At 40.9% G+C, this 16,840-nt stretch overlaps 1 protein-coding gene across 14 annotated transcripts in view; it reads left to right on the top strand.

Annotated features, from left to right (window-relative positions):
• TIAM1 (TIAM Rac1 associated GEF 1) overlaps positions 1-16,840 on the top strand; it is a 354,254-nt gene that overhangs the window by 190,721 nt on the left and 146,693 nt on the right. The window lies entirely within an intron of this gene.

Below are 16,840 nucleotides of genomic sequence, written 5' to 3'. Positions count from 1 at the left end.
TAAGTCTGGATTTTCAGAGTTAAGTATGTCTAGGTTGTGAGTCTGTGAAATGAATTTAACCTCTGTGATGGTAAATTTCCAAGACGTCTTTGGAGCGGGGAGCTTTGCGACCACCCAGAAGATTCTCACAAAAGTTCGTTAACCCAAGGCGGTTTTTCATCTAGATAGGCTGACTCCTTCAGTACATAACCCCACATTTCAGTGGCTTTATGCGCTCAGAGGTTTGCCCTTGTCGCGGTCTCCTGCAGGTTTTCTTTCTCTACCAGGTCATTCAGGGATCAAGGCTGCTCCACTTGCTTGACTCCTGGCTTCTCTGCACTTGGTGTGTAGGGAAGAGAAGAGGGGGCATCTGGAAGGTCTCAAGGGAAGTGTCGGGGCGGATTCTCGAAGTGACCAACATTATTTGAGTTCGTATTCCCTTGACCATGACCCAGGCACCCATGTAGTGGTGACTGGGCTGGGAAGCTACAGTTCCTCACTTCCCAGGGGAAAAAGGAATCAATCTAATGTCTCCGACACAGTTGCGTTATCTAAACTTAATCTTAAAGGTTTCTGCAGGTGAAGTTTGTCTATTAAGAAGACTCTGACTTGGCAGCAAGGGATTTGATCTGAATTCTGAATTTATTTTTACCATGTTTATCAGCCTCCCACAAATGGGGAAGAAGGGAATTTTTTTTTTTAAAGTGCTGCACAGGGGCCTTTTCCTCTTGTCTGATGATGTGTTTATAACCTGCCTAAAGATCCAGAATTAATGGCTGGTCATGCATGATGCATTCTAGTTGTAATCAAATTCAGGTTTTTCAGATGGTTCCTCTGTGGATCTGTGCTAACTTCAGAGATTCCCTGACATTCATCTTTGTACCTTGCTTTGTCCCGAGTTTTCAGGGTTAGAAGGCCACATCGTTGGGTTTCCTCATTTGAGAAGCAGCTCTCTTGACTTCCAGGAAGATTCCAGCCTGACTTTCCTGTCCAGGAGTGTGGAATTCCAGCAATGTGATTTTTCCTCAGAAGAGATATTTCTCCCCCTATAAATTCCAAAGGTTTTCATCTTTAATAATAATTTTGGGAGCATTTAAACATTTTATCCTTCCCCAGTCATCTTCAACAGAATATGTTGAGTGTAATTTAATCTTTCATCAGGTTTCTCCCCTCCCAGGCTGAGATTTGGTCAAGTAGAGGTTATTGAGATTGGAAGGCTCGGAAAGGTGTGGCTTGGGAGCCACCAGCATCGCGTCCTCAGGATTGCTTCATTTCCTCCTGTGACATCTCGTGTGGTTTTCTGTCCCTTCTTCCTCCTGCCATCTGACCACTAGTCCCCCGAATTCTCTGCTGTTAGTTTATAATTGGCTGTCAGACCAGATAACTCAGCGTGTTCAGTTGAGAACTGATAGGTTTTAAATGAGAACTATGGCAGAGAGACTCCCACCATCGACCGAGTCAAGTTCAAACTCCTTCTCTTGGCGTCCACAGCCTTTGGCAGCTGCTAATCTGATTCTAGCTGGTTACACAGATTGCAGCAGCCCCACCCTGATCACCCCCACTGCACCCTTTTCCTGAGCCACACCGAGTTATGATCCTCTTAGTCCTTATAATCAGAATAAATATTGATGAACAGTAAATGAGTACTTGCTATGTGCCAGGGTCTTTTGGAGAATATGGTAAAGCATTAAACCCTCCCAGAGACCAAGGCATATAAATATATTAAATACAAATCAAATTATCAAATATTTCAAATGAACATCATGTTTAATTAATATATACTATGACATAATCACATACAGTAATAATTTAATAATTAAGTGTAGGTTAAATATTAACTATATAGGCGTATGGAATACATCAAAGCATTTGACGCTCTCAGGGACTAGCTGGGGAGTGTTAATGTCTCCCTTTTTTACAAAAAGGAAAGGAAATGCAAAGGTCAACTTGCCCCAGGTCACACCGCCAGGGGGCGTTAGAGCTACCCACTGTGTGGTGCTGACTGTCTGAAGAAGCTAGACTCTCACCTGGTGAATTCCCCTCCCCATCCCTTTATTCTACTTGCGGGAGCCCCTAATTCCATCCTTCACATTGAACGGAGACTCTCCCTCTTCCTCTAACTTTTCCCCCTCTCATACTGCCTCCTCCCTGAACAGGATGCAGTCTGGGCTCAGAAATGAGATCACTGCACATGCCATCTGTTCGCAAGCCCCTCTCCCTCTGCTAGAGTTGAGCTCCTTGAGGACCGGTCCTGGTTCCTTTGTTAAATGCTGGTGGAGCCGATCAGCGTTAGAGATGACCATGTCAGCTTCTCGTTTTCCAGATGACAAAACCAAAGCCCAGTGTGGTTCCATCACTGAGCTGTCTGGGGAGGATCTGGGACTAGAACCTATGTTTTCAGAGTCTGTGACAGCATAGACTTCAAAAGCAGAACCCTTGACAGTGGTTTTGGTCTTGTTCCTTAGTTCCTGGCTGTGTTCTGGATGGTGCACCCCGGGCTCTCAGATGCGACAGGTGTACATAACGTTCTGTGTCCAGAACGTGCACTTGGAGTGTTGACAGCAGTTGGAGGAGTGGTTCGGCATGAAAAGTCAAAGCAGGGCCCTGAATTTACACACACCTGCTGACTGAGGGTTCAGATATTCTGCTGAGGACAGAAGAGCACGTGAACATGTGTGACTAAAGGGGTTTGGTTTGTTTGTTTGTTTGTCTTCCTAAGAGGAAACTAACAAATTTTATTCATTCTTTCATTAATTCTCATATTTAATGTAGTAAATCACTTGCTAAATTCTGTCTCCTAGTACAAATTATCCATAACTGTTCTGCACCTGTGTATGTAGCTTAGAATACAAACTACCAGGCTTAAATTTTTGTTTTTAATTTGAAATTGTCACAAGCTTGGGGAAACATATGCTATGAAATTCTATATAGTATAAAGAATTTTGTTTCCTCTAAATCATTTGAGAATAAATTGCTATTACCCCAGGCATGAAAGTTTTTTTTTTCCCTCTGTAAGCAAGGACACTCTTCCAAGCAACCACCCACAGGGCTGAAAATCATGACATGAGCTGATACATTACTACCAGCTGCTCCTCACACTCTATTCCACTCCTGTCATTTGTCCCGAGCACCATTTCAAATAACAGATGTTTCCAGTAGAGTCACGTGTTGCCTTGAGTTGTCCCGTCTTCAGACGCCTTCAGTCATGAACAGCTCCCCAGTCTTGGTTCTCATGACCTTGACTCTTTTGAAGAGCCCAGGCCAGTTACTTTGTTAAGTGTCCCTCATTTGGGCTTTACTGGAGGCTTTCTCGAGATCAGATCTGTGTTCTGCCTCACTAAGTGGCAGACACACTAAATGGTAATGGTGTGTCCTTCGCTGGGAACGCCCAGTTCTGACCTGTCCCATGTCTGATTCTGTTCCCTCACCTTGGTCTCTTGGTTAAGATGGCATCTTCCAGGCTTCCCTGCTGGGAAGTTATTCTTTTCCTCTTTGTAATTAGAAAATGTTTTCTGGAGAGATACTTTGAAATGATGTAGCGCCCTTATTTCTCATCGGATTTTGAATGTATTTATTTATATCAGTATAGATTCAAGGTTTACTATTTTAGTCAGTTTAGTCAATGGATTATAATCTGTTAATAGTGGTATTTATTTTGAGACTCAGGTCTTTCCTGTCTGGACCTGTGGGGGTCCCTTCAAGCGGGCTCCTCTGTCCTCCCGTGTCCCCCATTCCTCACTCTGGCTGGACTCTGATGCACCCTGGATGCTCCCCTCTGTGGGTGCCCCCTGCCCTGCCCTGCCCTGCTTGGGCTCTGACACCCCCATGCCGGGCTATCCCTGTGAGTGGACACCCTCCCCACTCTAGTTTTTAAAAAACTCAGATTTTAAGAAAAAGTATATTTCAGTTTATCTTGGGGTCAGTATACCATAGACATTTTAATGACGTTTTTAGGGGAGAATTGGTTTTGTTCCTAAAGTGAGGGGGAAAAAAAACCAAAACGCGACGATGAGGCTTGTTTGTTATTTGTAGGCTGGTGGGAAGCCCGAGCTTCCAGGCCTCCAGGCACATTCTTACACAAAGTATTACAAGACTTAGGAGAAGTTCAGTCATGTCAAAAACTCAAATTTGAAAATGTCATCACTTTTTTCCCTTCACAACTGGGTGTTGATGAGACTTCCGAGGTGATCGGAGGGCAGCTTCGCAAGGAGACCCGTGGGCGAGGGGGAGAGCGGGGCGGCTCACGGAGAAGCCTGCCAGCCCTGCTTCCAAGTGTTGTCCGTGGTTCTGGTTAATGGAACCTTTTAATCCTCTGCAGACCCAGAGGCTCCTTCATTACCACATCCTTTTCTATATAGTTTGCTGGAATTTGCCACTCTCAAAATCATCAACTAAAAGTCTCAGCTCCAAATTTTTAAAAAATTGAAATACAATTGATTTACAAGTTTCAGATCTACAGCAAAGTGATTCAGTTATATATTCTTTTTCAGATTCTTTCCCATTAAAGGTTACTACAAGATATTGAATATAGTTCCCTGTGCTATACAGTAGAAACTTGTTATTAATTTATTTTATACATAGTAGTGTGTATCAGCTGATCTCAAACTCCTAATTTATCCCTCCCCACTTTTCCCCTTTGGTAACCACAAGTTTGTTTTCTATGTCTATGACTCTGTTTCTGTTTTGTAAATAAGTTCATTTGCCTCATTTTTTTAGATCCCACATATAAGTGGTATCGTATGATAATTGTCTTTGATTTACTTCACTTAGTATGATCATCTCTAGGTCCATCCATGTCACTGCAAATGGTAATATTCCATTTGTTTTTATGGCTGAGTAATATTTGGCCTCCAAATTTAATTTAAAAAAATTGTTTATAGGTAGGTTGTTTTTTGAAAAGTCAAGATTTTAGTGAAGTAATGATTATAATGAATACATTCAGATGCATATCCTTGTTAACACCCAAAATATGTAAAATTTATACCATTTGTTTTATAAATATGACTTCTCTGTGCATTTCGCTCTCTCATTTACACACACACACCCCAGCGTGATGAAAGATACTTATCGGAGACAGGAGTTGGGTAAATTTAGAAACTCAAAACATGTCAAGGATATACTATTCCAACTTGTATCAGAATTTCCTTGGAGTGGAAAAGTCTCTTTCTCCCCTTGAATTTCAAGCAACCATACCAATATTAAAAAAAAAAATCTTCACCATCATGTCATTTACATCACTCTTACCCATAACACATGGTCATTGTTTGGCTGAATTGAACTGGACCCCCGATTTTGAGGCTGATGGAATAGATCTCCTTTTTTTTTTTTTCAAATCATTATAAGAATGAGAGATTTAAAATTACTTGTACTCCATCTCATTCCAAAATAGTTTTGAGTGTTAAAGTCAACCCTAAAACTCACCCCAAAGCAAGGTGATACTGTAGAAAGAACAGTTAAAAATTAGATATACTGGGGTGTAAATCCAGCTTCTCCAACTTATGAATACAATGGCTTCTTCAGGGTCTAAAGATCCTTGTGAGGCACTTGGCATTCAGAAATGATCATTATTGTCATTTGGTTGAAAGGCTACCTCAAGGCATTCTTGGCAGAAGGAATAAGGCAGACATTCAGAGGAAGGAATTAAATGTTGAGTGATACTGAGTTAGTTCAGAAGAACTGGAGGGCAATGGCCCCACCTCTCAGGTGGCCAGAAGCTCAGCCCAGACTCAGACGCAAGAATCTCCTGATCGCTTCCCAGAAACCAAGATCATTCGGAACTTAAGAGGGGAATTGAATCAGTGTCTCCCAATTCCTTCTGGACCTTAAGCTTCCAAGATTTCATTTCCTTTCTTTCCTGGTCTCTTCCCTTCCCTTCTCTTTTTTCTCCCCCACCCCATCCTCTCTGTTTTCCTTCACTCCACAGACCGCTCTTAGTTCCATGGTTGCTGTTTTCCATTTTTCCTACTTCTGATGCTGAGATAGGAAACCTTTAGGTTGGCTTGGAGTTTCTGAGGCAATTGAAAGAAGGACTTCTTCTCTGTTTTAGGAGTAAGTAGAGTGTGTGAATACATCTGTAGTTTTCATAACAAGTTACAGGACGAAATTCTCAGGAGCCCAACCAAGCAAATGTCTAACATTTCATTGCTTTTGGTGAGCTGTACCTTGGGATAGAGTTTCAAATGTATTCACCATATCATTTGCTTTTGGCTTTATCTTAGTCATTCTTCCCCAAAGAGTGTTTTTTTAAAGGTCTTTTTTTGTCTTAACAATTATAAATCATTTTGATGCTAATAACTGCGAAGGCAGTGCTTGCTCTGTAATCCCAAAGTTCTAAATCCAGAAGTTACTTAAAATCGATGGTGGATAGCATTGCGGGAGAGTTTTGCAAGATATTTGGCATCTCAACTATATGCTGAGTAACTGTTTTTATTCTCTGAGCCTAATGTGCTGCCTGAAGAGCAGGGACAGATCAACTACATACGTCTGGTGTATTTTGATGGTTTTAACCTATACTGTAATTCCTACCTGAGCTTCCTTTTTTAATGCTTCTTGGTCCCAACAGTGTCCTGATCTAATGCCCTTGTCTGTGTTCCATAGTTATGGGTTGTGTAATAGGAGAGCCTAGAGAGTGAGAAATTGAACCCAGGGTTTGTACTGTATAGTTTTAAATTCCGCTGTATTAATGTAGCTCTTGAGACCCTGTAGGAACAAGCCATTTGTTTCCAAGTCTTGGCTCATGGGGTCAGAGTCCTCTTCCCAGAGGACTCTTCCCAGTCCTACGTAGCTAAGCACATAGTGTCTCGTACCTAATAGCTCTTGTTTACGCTTATTAACGAAAAGTGACTACGTCATATAATCTCGCTCTGTAAATGAACTTTGCTCTAAAATCCACAGTTCAAATCCATCCATAACTGGGGTTTAGCTGCCCAAACATATGAGTCATATTTTTGGTGCTGGCTTTTTTTTCTGAGTCAATTTGGCAGCAAACACATTTTATTATTGGCACCTCCACTGAACTAAACATGAGATAGCAGGTATTTGGTTTTCAGCCCTCTAAACTGTGGCTTTTTAAATCTAAGTGGCATGTCTAAACTTTAGTGCATTTTTATCTAGGAGGTCTGGTTGGCTTTGTGCATTCCTGATGGGTTCCGGGGTACTAAATAATGTATTGCCATTGACAGCACTCTTACCAAGATACTGAAATTTTTGTCTCTGGTTGTCTTTAATCAACATAGTTACTTATATTTAGAAGATGAATTTTCTGTCACTTTAATTTGGGTAACAATAATCTTTTTAAAAAAATTTTTATGGGGGTGTAGTTGATTTACAATGTTAATTTCAGGTGTATAGCAAAGTGATTCAGTTATACACGTGCATACATATGTATCTTCTCTTTTCAGATTCTTTTCCATTATATGTTATTACAAGAAATTGAATATAGTTTGCTGTGCTGTATGGTAGGTCCCTGTTGTTTACTTATTTTATATATAGTCATAGGGTAACAATAATCTTTTCAAAAAGCTTGTGAAGACGTTAAAGAACGAGAGAACTGGTGTGTTATTTTACAAGGTGATGCTGTTTGAGTTGTCACTTCTCACCCTTGCACTGTGTCCCTGAAGAGGGACACCGGCTGCCTTCTGTAACTGTTGTCACGTGCCTTCCCTTTCTGCGCCACGTGAAGGCTTTGTGTGTTTTCGCTGTAAGTAATGGGGAAACAGAATTCATAAATTCAGGCACTGACTTCACTAATTTTCTTTTTCATACTTGCTCTTTTGGGAGAGCTTCTGATTGTGGTGCAAGAGCCTAGAGATGGTGACTGCTAACCGATATTTAGATGTAATGAAAGATCCCACATGTTTTCACCCCCAAGGTATCATTTATTAATATCACTTCTGTGGCTCAGACAGTGAGAGGACTGTGTGGTTCCCAACGGATTGTTCCGTTTACTCTTTATTATTCCCATTTTACTGAGGAAGAAACTGAGTCTTCGTGATATGACATAACTTTTCCACTAATTTAGATATTAAGCAGCAGAAGCAAAATTCCCACCCGATTCTGTCTGGCTCCACTCTCCATTCTCCGCGCACTAATCTCTTAGTCCCAGTCACTTACGAAACAATGACATGCAGCTGCGTTTGAGAGGAGTCTGGTCTGGGAACAGCCTGGTTTTGGCTGATGCTACCAGGTGTCTTTCACAGTTGCTCAAGACCTGTTCATTATCTGTTTCAGATTTCATTTTGAGATTAATTAATTAACCCTTAAGGGCTTTTCCCATTGTGTCAAGTTCAAACAAAAGAAGCTGACAAACTCCCATTATAAATTGGAGATACGTAACAAACAGACCGCACAAGCCCCAACAAGAACTCAGTCGGCAGGTTTGGCTTTCGCTCCCCTGAAGCCTGGGCCAATGTCAGCAGTTAATTGCGTTCTCAGAAATACCATGGAAGCAGGGGAGAAGGGTGTTGGCGTGGTCACGTGGCCAGGTTTACGCCATAAAAATCGGGGCTGTATTTTCCTTCACTCTGAAAAGCATGCAGGAGATTTAGTTTTGATTGTGTCCCAGAGGGAGATACCGAAGTCTTTCTGAGAATTAAATATGCACAACATATTACAAATTAATTGTGAGCAGTTCATTGCTATGTCTTAAAGATTGGGGGATTGTTGATTTTGTTTTAATGAGTGGGAAGAAACTGCTAATGAGATACATTACACTCCAAATCGAAGTGTTGTTACTGTATAAAATCACCTGTAAAACCTGTGTTCCTTTTCACTGCACTTCCTTCCTCTGATAGATTTATTTAACACAGCGTAAGGTATTTGTTTCCCACTCATTTATACTAGAATATACTAGAACTTATAAAAATGGGCTTGGGGGGGCGTATATACCATTAGCCTCTATTTTTTTAAAGCCTGTATTCCACTTATCACGTATACACGTAGACGTGTATGCATATGCACACCAACCCTCACACACGTGTATGTGCACCCTTAAGTGGCTCTGAGCTGATCCATGCCCAGGGAGTAAGAAGCCTGAGAGCCAAGGATAATGCTGCATCCATATTATCTTTCTCCTGGTCTGTGTTGTACTTGTATGGCTGATGGAGGGATCTGGATGAGGGCAGATAGAAAATTAGAGAGGGAAGATTACCAGATGAGAATAGTGCCGGTGATTTTTTTTTTCACTGAAGTATAGTCAGTTTACAATGTTGTATCAATTTCCGGTGTACAGCACAGTGCTTCAGTCATATAGGAACATGCATATTTTCGTTTTCATATTCTTTTTCCTGGTGATGGTCTTGGTGCTTGGAATTGCCAGTTAAGTGAATGCCTTGATTACTTGGCTCTTTCTTCTGAATCTTAACATAGATGAGTAAATTTCCTTAGATGAATTCCTATGATAGTAACCCATGAAATACTTGCTCACAGGTTGTTAATAGATATTCTGCAAAATAAGATTGCATGGTTATGAAAGTTTGGGAAACACTGAGTTCAATAAAGTCAAATTCATTTGTTGAATGGGTGAGTTGGAGTTCTTAACTTTGACCGTAAAATGCATACTTTTTGGAGCATCTATGAATGTTTCCTGTATATCTTCAGAATGTGTACAAATATTGGAAGACAGCATGGAGCTGAGAAATGAGTACATGTTTGAAGGATGTAGACCAGGGTTCCGATGATGCTCAAGCCACTCTGTCATCCACTAGACAACAGACCTGCCACTTAGAAAGAGAAACAAGCATAAGAGTAATATACATACCCTTCCTCCAGGTTGCTGTGGTCATTAAATAATCTAATGTATGTAGAAGTGCTTTTCAAATTTTGAAGCATTCTGTAAATATTAGTTATTAATAAACCCTCTAATTTTTTATTGTGGTGTAATATACATAACATAAAATTTACCATTTTAACCATTTTTAGGTGTACAGTTCAATGGCATCAAGTATGTTCACATTGTTTTGAAACCATTGCCACCATCCATCTCCAGAACTTTTCTATCTTCCTAAATTAAAACTCTATACCCATTAAATGACTAACTCCCCTGTCCCCCAACCCCCGGCAACCACCACACTACTTTCTCTCTCTATGACTATTCTAGGTACTGCATATAAGGGGAATCATACAATATTTGTCCTTATTTCACTTAGTATAATGTCTTCAAGAATGTCTTCTAAGTTTTACAATGTGATATTTTAATTTAATTTCTTAATTCACTTACCCCTGGTGCCGTTCTTTTAATACATAACATGATGAGAGAAGAATGAACAAACTCCCCGTGTTCCTCTAGAATAGCCCTGAATGGGCTGTACCCACGATTTTAGGAGGAGGGCTGTTAAGGATGTGCCTTTAAGAAAAGCTGGTCAAGAATCTAGTCCAACCTCCTAGGAGTCAAGAGGTACAAAATTCCAGTTATAAGATAGGTAATTACTAAGGATGTAATGTACCTTGTGATAAATATAATTAACACTGTTGTACATTATATCAGAAGGTTATTAAGATGTAAATCCTAAGAGTTCTTATCACAAAAAAACTTTTTTCTCTAATTCTTTAATTTTGTGTCTATATGAGATGATCGATGTTCACTGAACATACTGTGGTGATCATTTCATGATGTACGTAAGTCAAACCATTATGCTGTACACCTTAAAACTTATGCATACAGTGCTGTATGTCAATTATATCCTAATAAAACTGGAAGAAAAAACAAATTTTAAAAAAGTTAAACAGAAGGAATCTGCACAGGGAACTATATTCAATATCTTGTAATAACCTTTAATGAAAAAGAATAGAAAAATGAATATATATATGCATGACTGGGACATTATGCTGTGCACCAGAAATTGGCACATTGGAACTGACTATATTTCTATTAAAAAAAAAAAAAGAAGGAATCTAGTCCATCCTCACACTAGAACTAAGGTGACCCAGGGCTCTCCTTGACAAAAGAGACCTGTTTTGTTTCTTCTTAAATCAGTATTTGAAATAGAAGAGACATGAGTTTCAACACCTAAGTATTATCTTCATCATGTAAATGACTTATGCACAGGAAAGATTTTTTAAAATTTCATATTTCATCGTTTTTACCTGTCTTAAAATAGTGGCTCTTGACTTGCGGCTTTTTGGGGGAAATCCTCTGTAACTTTTAGGACAACAGTTATCCATTTCAAAATTAAATAGCCTAAAACTGGAAGTGAACTGTCCTCGTTTATTTAAATAAGGCCTTTGAAATGTGTGTGTTTTCATTGGGATGAACATTCTCCTCTACATCATGATTTTATGGCAAGATTATTTTCAAATAACCATTATTAATTTTCAAAAGTAGAAATGTTTGCTTTTCTAAGTGTTTTTCAGTATTCTGATTATAGATTAAATGATTCCAAAATGATCATCATATTTTTTCCTGAGTAATCATAGCACTTGATTTTAAAAAATCATAGTCAAATTTAACTGCCATCTTGTCCTGTGCTGTATATTATTATAATCTAAATACTTTTTTTTTTTTTTTTACTTTTGCCCTGTTAAGGTCATATATTTCATTGTAAAAAATATTAGCTTATCGGCCCACTCTTGGCAAAAACGTTTTCGGTAAACTGTACCTTTCATTTTTTGTAGTGTTTTCAGAGCGCATCATAGACACCTACCTAGCTGCTCTCGAGTCTTATACTGCGTTTTGGGGTCCTTGTCTCACCTTTACCACCACCCTCCCCCGCCCCCTGCTCCAAGATGCTTAAGACCCTTTAAGGAGCCTTGAGCCTTCCCTATCTCAGCCTCCCCGTGGAATCTTGGACTGAGCCATGCAGGGAAGGTGCTCAGCACAGACTGAAGTTGAATCGGGTTAAGCTGAATTGAGATTGAGGTCTGGAGGCAATAATTGAAGGGATTTTTCTTATTTTTAGATGAAAATCAGCGTCAGGATCTTATTTACCTTTATGGAGAACCGCACTGCGCTGGTACAGCACAGATGGCAGCCTGTTCCTGTGAGTGTGGGGACGGAGTGAGAGGAACAGAACGAAACAGGTGGCTCCAGAGCTGGCACCCCGGTGCCGACAGGAGTCCAGGCCGCGCGCAGTCCCAGCGTCCTCGTGCCTGCGCGTGTGAGCCGTTGGCAGGACCAGAAGGCGGATGTTATTTTGATCCCGGAGTTCTATTTAGTGAATACACTTGATTAATCCCCTTCTTTCTTCTCACGGATGCCGTTTTGAATGGGAAATCACTACTGGAAAAACAAATCCTTGCATCCATGGTGTACCCAGCACCCCCCCACCCCCACTCCCCATTATACACCACACCCATCGTTGGGCTCCTTTCTCTGCAGAGCCCAGCGTTTTGAAAGTGCTTACTCGGAGCTGAATTTTACTAAGGAGGAATCAGAAGCCATTGAGAAGCTAAGGGATCTGCCCAAGTTAACAAGCTTTCCTGTTACTTCCGGAGGGATACCCATTGCCTACCTACTGGGCATGTTCTTTGGTTTGGTCCCTGAGAATTCAAGCTCCCTGCCCTGTAGAGAAGCAGAATTAGCACTCCTAAGCCAAGTGTCTCAGCTTGTTTTCTGTCAAGGTGAATATTTTCAGACAGGGGCACACTTAGGGCTTAGGAGGGCTGCGGTGACCCCTGAACCTCCCGAGGGTTGGTTTGGTTTGGTTTAAATGTGGACTTGTCAGTTCCCACTAGCTGGGAGGAATTGCCTTCCCAAAGTGCTGCATTAGTCATGAGCAGGGTGCAGGAGGGTGTCGAACAATCACTCTGCCCCTGCCCCTCGATCGCTGGGCTTTCAAGCTCAATGTTAAGCCCAGCTGCAACGGAATTGAAGGCTTGCTGGGGACACCCCCCACCCCCAGCCTGCTGTGTGCTTGAAGTCTTGGCTCAGAGGTGGGAGAGGGTGGTAACTTCAGATCCCAGGCTAGAGCAGAAATGTCGCTGCTGGGAAGCTTCTGTACCTAGGATACGTCATTTGTGTATGTGTGTGAGGGCTGGGGGAGGATTCAGGGGGGGCTTGTGTACTTGTGTTTTCCAATATGCAAATATGTTTGTTTTTTTTAAGTTGAAGTATAGTCAGTTACAATGTGTCAATTTCTGGTGTACAGCATCATGTCCCAGTCATACATATATATACATATATTTGTTTTCATATTCTTTTTCATTAAAGGTTATTACAAGATATTGAATATAGTTCCCTGTGCTATACAGAAGAAATTTGTTTTTTATCTATTTTTATATATAGTAGTAAAGAAGAAAAATGAAGACACTAATGAACTCATCTATAAAACAGAAACAGACTCGAAGACATAGTAAACAATCTTATGATTACCCAGGGAAAGGGGATGAGAAGGGATAAATTTGGGAGTTCGAGGTTTGCAGATATGTTTTGATACTTTTCCATATTGAAGTATTGGAGAGCCACCACTCTTGATGATGTTGGCTCCTAGGAGACATGAGCTTGGAGAAATGCAGTTGTCTAGAAATACAGGACACAAGGAACATCATGAAAGTCAGGCCATTGGTCTCAGTGACCCCTTCATGCCCTGAATCCTGGGACAAGTGTTACCAGGAACTCCCCAAGTAGACCTTCTTTTCAGAGCTCAAATCAGGTGGACTTGTGGGCTGGTAGTCAGCCTAGAACACCTGCTCAGTATTCTGTTGTAGATGTTCTGTGTGGAAATGCATTTTATTCTTTTTATTCCTTTGGCTGGTTGATATTGATACTATTACTAGGTCCTGGAGAAAAAGTCTACTGGGACATGTGATGGTTAATTTTATATGTTAACTTGGCCAGACTGTGATGCCCAGTAAGTTGGCTAAACACCCATCTAGATGTTGCTGTGAGGTGTTTTTTAGATGTGATTAGCATTTATATCAGACAGTGAGTAAAGCAGATTACTCTCCTCACCCAGTCACTTGAAGGCCTTGAAAGGAGACTGAGGTCCTCTAGAAGGAAGTGATTCCACGCTAGATGCCTTTGGACTCAAGACGGCAACATCAGCTCTTCCCCGGGTCTCCAGTCTGCTGGTTTGCCCTGCAGATGGTGGCTTTGCCAGGCCCTACAATCTTATGAGCCAATTTCTTGAAATGCTTATCCATCCGTCCATCCATCCATCCATCCGTCTGTCCATCCATGCATCTATCCATGCATGTCCTGCTGTTGGTTTAGTTTCTTTGGAGAACCTTGACTAATACAGGGGCCATGTGCCATGGAAACTGTGATTAAAAAGTCATGAGCTATGTATGGTCCCTTCCTTCATGGAACTTGTGATCCTACCAGAGGAGATACAAGTATTCAAATAAGTGGTAGCTGTGGGGATTCAGAAGGGAGTTGTGATGAAGAATATCTTGGAAGAAAAGACCTTTGCAATTTTTTTTTCAATAAAACTCTACAACATAAAAAGAGAATTAGTTTCTAACCAATCCATGTGCTATTTTATTTTGAGGGGGGAGGTGCGTATTTCATCTTAGAAAATCATACACATTTAAAATTTAATTTCCTTGTCAACTGCCCCAACACCCTTACTCTCCCTAATCTCCTGAGTAAATCTTTGAGTAAAACTGATTTTTCGGAAGGACGTTGCTTTAGTCCTGTGACTCTGGTCTCTGCTGGATATGCCACGGCTGTTTGTATGTCATTAGGTGGTGCAGGGATTGAAGTGGTGGCATTCTTGAAGGACACTGAATGCATCTTGAAGGTGCATTAGTTTGGGTTTGCAGTGATGTATGCATTGAGTGGTTTGGACAGAAAATTGAGAGATATTAGTGATGGGGATTAAAGGCAAGGAGACTTGGATTTAAAGGGTAAGAATAGAGGGACAGGATAGATACAGAAGATTCTTCAGGGACCTGGGAGAAAGGAAAGGGGAAGAAGGGGAAGACACAAGGAAGGAAATTAACATTCGTGAAGCCCTAACTAAATGCCAAGGAAGAGTATCTTCACACATTGTCTTACTTGGTCTCCAGCACAAACCTACAAGGTAGATTATTTTTACTGTTGGAGAAGGTGGTCCACAGGGATGTTAAGTAACTCGCTCAAGTTCACAGGGACATTAAATGGCAGACAAAGGCTAGCTCTGACTGAATCTAAACTCTCTGTTGCATTTATAAATCTTGCTTCCTTCTGGGAGGGATCATAGTGTAGAAAGTTTTGACCCTAAGTGGGGTGTCAGAGTTGAGCTATCAACAGGATAGCCCTACAGAGGTGTCCAGAGAAGGAGAGAAAGAGGGATTTGTGCTGAAGACTGAGATTTAGGTGATGACAGTGTGGAAGGAAGTAAATACATTTGTTAAGGAGAAAAGTACTCCATGTGGAGAGTTAGGTAGAAGACTGGACAGAAACGCCTGTTGGGCTGAGAGGTGTATCTGTGAAGTCTAAGGGCGTGGAATCCAAGGGAAGGGAGCATTATTCTGGAGGGAGGCAGAGCAGCGGAGTCAGATGCTGATCGGAGATCTTGGCCATAGGGGGGCTCCTTTTGACACCAGTTTACCAGTGGGTTTCTGGATTGGAAGCTGGCGAGAAAGAGAGAGAGGATTTCTTCCAGAAGATGATACATTTTCTTCCCACCTACGAGGATCAAAATTTTATTTCAAAAATATTTCTCCGACATTTATGTTTATTAAAAATCGGCATAAACAAAACCTGTGCAAAAAATATCCCAAATCACACATCATCGAAAATATTTTTTAAATGATTTTTCTTTACATGTTGTTGTTAGCCTTTATTTTTCCAGACTGTATAAACTGAAACTTCTTGACTTCTCTTCCTGGCGGGTCTGAGGTTACACACACTGACTAACGCGTTGATAGTTGGAAAGATATTTTTGCTTACTGCTTCTTGGCCAATCCTTGTGTTGCCTGGCAGTGGCTAGGGATGAGGAAGTTGCAAAAATGAGCCCTTCCTTTTTTGTATCATTTTCTTTTTCTACACGACATTGCTTCATTAACTACTGGTGAAGGGATATTGATTGCTGTCTTGATTGCAAAAACAATTTAGTGGCTCCTAGTGAGAGCTAATGCTATCAGTAGATAATTTCAAGCAGCCTAAAGTTTTCAGCACTTGTCTACTGACCTGGTCTTCTGAGTGGTGGTATTAATCCCTTCTTGAAGATTCTGGGAGATTTTGACATTGCTATGATGTTGCTTTACAATGAGGCTGAGATGTAGGTAAAGTTAATAGGCATTCCTATGAGTTTTCCACTCACTGTCTTTCCCGATTTTTTCTTAGTTTCCAGATTGGCTTTCTATGTCCTAGAACAGTGGTCTTCAATATTGGATATACGTGCAACATAATGTCCTTAGGGTGTGGGAAGGAAAGTTAAGAATTTATGTTTCTCTCTATGTTGTACGTTTCAATTTCTGTGTATTTCTGTTCATTTCAAATAAATTGTACACATTCTAAATATCCACATATATTGAAAATATGCATAATTTATTTGAACAATAGCCCATGTGTGTAACTTGTACGTTACTTAAATTCATTCTGGTTTGGGTGGGCGTGCTCGGAACTATTTTATCGAGTGGGGAGCCCCATAAAACCATTTGCACACTCATGCCCTGGACAGGAGTGTGCTCATTCACTGTGGGAAGAAGGCAGGGCCTGGTGTCTGTCTCCCTCGCCTTGTGTGTGGTCTCACCGATATTACTTGGCAATGAATGGCAAGCTTTTTAAGCTGGTTGCTGTCATACAAGGAACAGATTTGCTTTGTGATTTTGTGTATCGGTTTTTCTGCGCGGGGACTTTGATGTATCACTGTTTCAGAAATGTTCCCATGGCTTCCCAGGAACCGTCTTTATGTTGAAAGAGGCTGGTTATCCTTTTATGACTTCAGGGAGGGGTGTATGTGCTTTGTTTGATTTTTTTTTTCTTCTGCTTTAAAAAATC

The sequence above is a fragment of the Vicugna pacos genome, chromosome 1, assembly GCF_048564905.1.
Source record: "Vicugna pacos chromosome 1, VicPac4, whole genome shotgun sequence".
Classification (NCBI taxonomy): domain Eukaryota; kingdom Metazoa; phylum Chordata; class Mammalia; order Artiodactyla; family Camelidae; genus Vicugna; species Vicugna pacos.
Note: the sequence above shows the minus strand (reverse complement) of the source record. Positions and strands in the feature narration are given on the sequence as shown.